Source organism: Felis catus, chromosome C2 (assembly GCF_018350175.1).
Source record: "Felis catus isolate Fca126 chromosome C2, F.catus_Fca126_mat1.0, whole genome shotgun sequence".
NCBI classification, from domain to species: domain Eukaryota; kingdom Metazoa; phylum Chordata; class Mammalia; order Carnivora; family Felidae; genus Felis; species Felis catus.
The window spans coordinates 59,577,038-59,582,298 of NC_058376.1; positions in this window are offsets into that span (position 1 = coordinate 59,577,038).

Here is a 5,261-nt window from a genome sequence, read left to right on the forward strand (position 1 = left end):
AGAATCGGAAACAGGCTCCAGGCTCCGAGCCATCAGCCCAGAGCCCGACGCGGGGCCCGAACTCACGGACCGCGAGACGGCAACCTGGCTGAAGTCGGACGCCTAACCGACTGCGCCACCCAGGCGCCCCTGACCTTTACCACATCATGCACGTCAGTGGTAAGATTATTGACCAGAGTGTCCATTGCAGGGAAGCCTGGGGAGAGCGTGACTGCTCTGCTGAGCTCCCAGAGTGCTTCAGGAGTGGCTTTCAGTGACGCTCCAGGCATCCCCACTCGCTCTTCTGTGGAGCACCTCTCTGTAACACATGCAGTATGTTGGGGTCAAACAACTGGGAATGAAACCATGCAGAAAAAAGGAAGTGGGAGGGGCAGGCTTCCTCTGTAGAGAGGATAAGTGCTCTGAGTCCTGTACAACCCTGTTCTTTTGCGTGTCTTCACCTTCTCTGGTGTAGAGTCCCCAGGGAAGAAGGATTATCGCCTTTATGGGTCCCTCATGGATATAAATGGGTTTGATGCTGAGGCTGGCATTTCAGATAACCACATGCTGTTTAGGTTTTCTAGCCGGGAGTTGAAATTGTACCTTGGCTCTTAAAGTACCCACTGTACCATTTCTTGGAGGGTTGGTAGGTAATACAGCCTTAAAATCAAGCTAAAAGAAGCAAAGAAAAATTGTAAGGACTTTTATGTACTTTCCTACTGTTGGTCTCCCCTGGGTTGAGCTCAGGAAACCACAGATTTTGGATGCATCTCAGTGGGGTTAAGAGCAAGGCAAGGGGAAGATACCAGGTTTGGAGGGCAAAAACTAGACCACAACAGGCACCGGTATCTGCCTTGCTTGAGAAGTTTCATGTGACTTAGCCTGCCTGACTGTGGCATTTGGTTGATGTGGATAACAAAAAGGCCTCCTGGTAGATACTGTGGCACTATCACGATGGCATTGCTGTGCCTTTGCTAGGAGCATTATGCTTCTGCTAAAGCACTGTTCCCCATCTGAACCCTGATTGTGGTCATCAGTTGGATAAATAAAGAGTTTCAAGTTCTCTGTCAGCAGTGGCGAAACTATAGGAGCAAATATGTGTTTTTTTCATTCAGCAACCATTTACTGGTCTCTTTCTACATGCTAGACACCACGGGGCTAATGTTTCAGCCATAGGGGTGTATACGAAGGTTTCGATAGCTTTTCTTTGCTTTTATTTTCTATCTTGATTTTAAATTTGTGACTTTTACAGTCACAGGACAAATGGCTTCCACGACTTATGAAACCGATGCTTTACTCTTTTCTTGTGTCCTGGTTACCGGTTTTACCTTTTCTAAGAAACTGGGAGAAATGCGTCCTTTTCCCCTCCCACGTTATCAGCCCTCCTTCCCTTGGAGGCGTTGAGGAAGGATCACTTCTGCTCTCCAGGACTCCCAAGTCTCACTTCCGGCAGATATACTTATGACAAGGCTTAATCTGCTAGAGAGCCCGCTCCCCCAGTGCAAAGGGCCCTGCATGCCCTAGTTTGGCTCTGGCCGACTACAGCTGCCACCTTTTCCTCAGTGCCAGCCAGCCAGAGGAGGAGGTGGGCCCCCAGCACGGCAGGCTGGTGGATCCTCTGCCCCTATAGGGATTTATTTATTTTTGAAGTGGTTTCATCCCATTGCGTCGCCTGTGACTTTTCAAGGCAACTGTGGGGAGCCGGGAATTGGCCGAAGGCCTCACACCTCAGGGAGGTAGATGCCACTGGCTTTAATGACCTTAAATTGACTGGCATTGGAGACTGGGGTGATGTTGGGAGACCTAGGCGTAGGTAGCAGAATAAATGAGAAGGTTTCTTTGCTCCAAGGCCCCGATGGGCCGTGTCTACCCACGACCCACCACACGCTCTCTTACACTCTGGCCAGCGCACGCGTCCCCTTGCAGGTGCCGCACCTCTCTCCCCACTCGACCGCCCTGGGAGCCCCACTTCTCCCCTCTCCCCACCAACTCCACGTCCCACCCCAGCACTGTCCTTCCCAACCCCAAAGCCCAGCCTTTCTGCCAGCTGAGACCTCTCCAGGTTAGAGCTCTCTGGGGGCCCGTTCCTTTTGAAAGGAAGAAAGAAAGTAAAAGGGAGGAAAACCAGAAAGAAAGAGGAAAGCAGAAGAATGAAACTGGACCGAAGGGGCAGTGGTGCCTTGAGCTATCTCACTGCATTACAATGAATATGGACTCTATTAAGCTCCGTTCTGCCTGTTAGTGTTTCCCAGGGCAACACAGCCCCCATATGGCAAGCATGCAGCAGATTAGGGTAGGCCCCTGGGCCTCATTGAAGGCCGGGGGCTTGACTGGCAGTTGAACCCCCTCCCACCTCCCCCTACTCCTCACACTTGACACTGCCTGTGTTTATCTAAAGCAAGGAGGGGGGGTGCTTTTGGAAGGTTTTTGTCCCTCAGTGGAGAGAGAGCAGGCTGGAGGCAGGGTGGGTAGAGGGAGGTTGACGGAGGAAGGTGGGGTGGAGGTGGGGTGGAAGGGGGATAGGCTGGGAGGGAAGACCTCATAAATATTCACGAGGAGTGGTGAATGGAGAGGGAGAAATAAAGCAGATGGAATCCCTGTTAAAGAAGGGCACAATCACCCTGTTTTGAGCCCTCCAAAAACAAAAAAAAAGAAAAGGGAATGGCTTTCTAGGAGTGTAGGAGTTGCGCTTATCCAATTAGCAGGGTTGTCAAATTGAATTTATATGGAATAGGGTGGGGGAATTGAGAAGGGAGTGGAGAAGAAAGGAAGTGGTTTTCCTTTTCTCTTAAGGTTTGTGGGTTCCTCCTCCCCCCTTATGGCTAGATTTTTAAATTTTTCTTAAAGAGAAATTGAAGGAAGGGGTATGTGTGACAAAGAAAGGTGACTTCCCCGGTAACGTTTTCCTCAAGTGGTGCAGGTGGGAGAAAATTAGATTTTGTCCAGTGGGCAAATCAAGAGACCACATCGTCCTTTTCCTCAGAGGGCAGAGGTGGCTTCTCTCTGTGGGGGGGATTCCTCTGCAGAACCAAATGGTATGTCTAGACTCCTCCTTTCCAGTTCCATGGGTGGTAAAGCGGTTCGCCTACCTGGGTGGAAATAGACTCTGAACATGTTGGTTAGCAGCTTGTTGTAAATTTTGGGTTCAGTGAATGAGGAGCCCAGGTTGTGCAAATGCCACTTTGGTTATATATTCCCTCTTCAAAAACCATCTGCCTGTGGTGTTAATTTAAAATTCGTTTCCCTAGGCTTCCGCAACATGACCTGATCTCAATTTCCTACCTTGCCTCTTTCCATTCTTCTGGAAGTCTCAAAATAGAGTGCAAGCTCCACAGGGGAAATAGAAGAAATTCCATTGGAATAGGAAAGAAATTCAGCTTTCCTGATGTTTAATATTAAGCGTTGACACTGGTACCTTTAGCCTGTACATCACAGTAATGTGCACAACAGTAGCAAGAGATCTCTATGGTGTGACAGTGGGGACCACACTTGCTTATTCACTCCCCAGTTTTCCTGTTCTCTTAAGTGGACTTACAGGTTATAGAATTTAGTTTTAACTAAAATAATGCTCAGGAAAGGACAAGGTGGCTTAAAGAGCTTGCTTCAAAGAAACTATGGTGGAAGAATATGCAGATAATCCAAGCACACGCTCACAGGAAGTAAAAAGCAGAGCTGACCCTCTTCAAGCTGCATAAGGAAGTAAAAACAATGATAATGGAACCCTATCTGATGAGAAGTTAGCAAAATATTTAACATTCGGTGCCACTGTTTGAAAGAGGTTACATCCATATCGGTAGGGACACAGCTAATCCTAAATAGGCTTTTCTGTCTTAAGCTACTAGCTTTAATTATATTATAAAATAATCATGATCAATAAGTCATTGAAACACCGGTTCACTTTTACCTACTGTTTTTAAATTTTAGTTCGGCAGCCCATGCATTTAATTTATGAATAAACATGAATGTAGTGGGGATATTTGCCCAGAATATTTTACTCATAAGAAAGCAAGATCAGAAAAGTGTGGTGACCACTGTTCAGATAAGCCTTCTGTAACAGCCAAATTGCTCCATGTACTGTCCTCCAGACAGATCTTTCCCACCAGCCTTGCCCTCAGCTCTTTACATATGCATATCCCAAGGGGCCTTCCCAACCCCTTATCCAGAAAACCTTTCCTGAAGACCCAATATTGAAAATGCTCCCTTCCCTCTGCTCTCACTTGCCACTGTAATCAGTTAAGTAAGGTTTTAGAGTAAAGAATGCTAAAGTTGTTACATGAGAGGAATCCCCAAAATTTCATTGGTTTTTTGCAACAATGGTTTATTTTTTCTCCTGTCCTAGATTGCATTGACTTCTTTCGTCTTGTAGCTATGCTTTCTGGAACCTGTGATGGTCACCAGGACTAGAGAAATGGAGAAATGGAAGCAGAGCTCTGGTTCTGTAGCTCTTAACAGCCTTAGTCTAGAAGCGACTCTTGACATGTTCACTTACACTTGATTGGCCAGCAGTAGTCACATGGCTCTAAGCCAGCTGAAGAGACAGCTGGGTAATGAGGAGCTTATGGATATGTGCTGAACACTGGCTGACTTAATCCCCCAAGCCGTAAGTTACTCAGGACAGAATCCATCTTTTAGTACAGGGACTTGCATGCTGTCTTCAATGGTAGATCACAGTATTATTTCTTCATACCTGATAATAGTGAAATCATAATATACATAATTTTTTTTAATAGACAAAATTTGGACAAGAAAGAAGCTAGAATTATATTTAGAGACTGGCTAGAACATGAACATGGCTCAAATTTAAGAATATCAAATCTTTGCTGTTCCCTCCTGTTTGACATCAGAGTGGTCTGGGTAGTTATTCTAGATCTCAGTCTAGAACTGTACTGCCCCATGTGGTAACCACCAGCCCTATCTGGTAACATTAAAAATGTGGTTCCTCAGTCACATTACCCACACTTCAAGTATTTGATAGCCACAAGTGGCTAGTGACTAGTGCTTAGAGTACAAATACAGAATATTTTCACCATTGCAGAAAATCTGCGAACAACAGTAAGAGAATGTTCTAGATTAGGATGTAAATGGTAAAAGAATGAAAATAACCACAGAGAAAGTTATAGATAATGATCCAGATGCATCATTTTTCTGCATAAGAAAGTAGATTCAAAAATACTCTGAATTTAGTTCTAAAAGTAGTTCCAAAAAGTTGGTAAATATGACCTCAGAAACCATTTGTTGGGAGGCAGTACTGGAATAGTAGAGAAAGCCCGGGACTAGCAGTC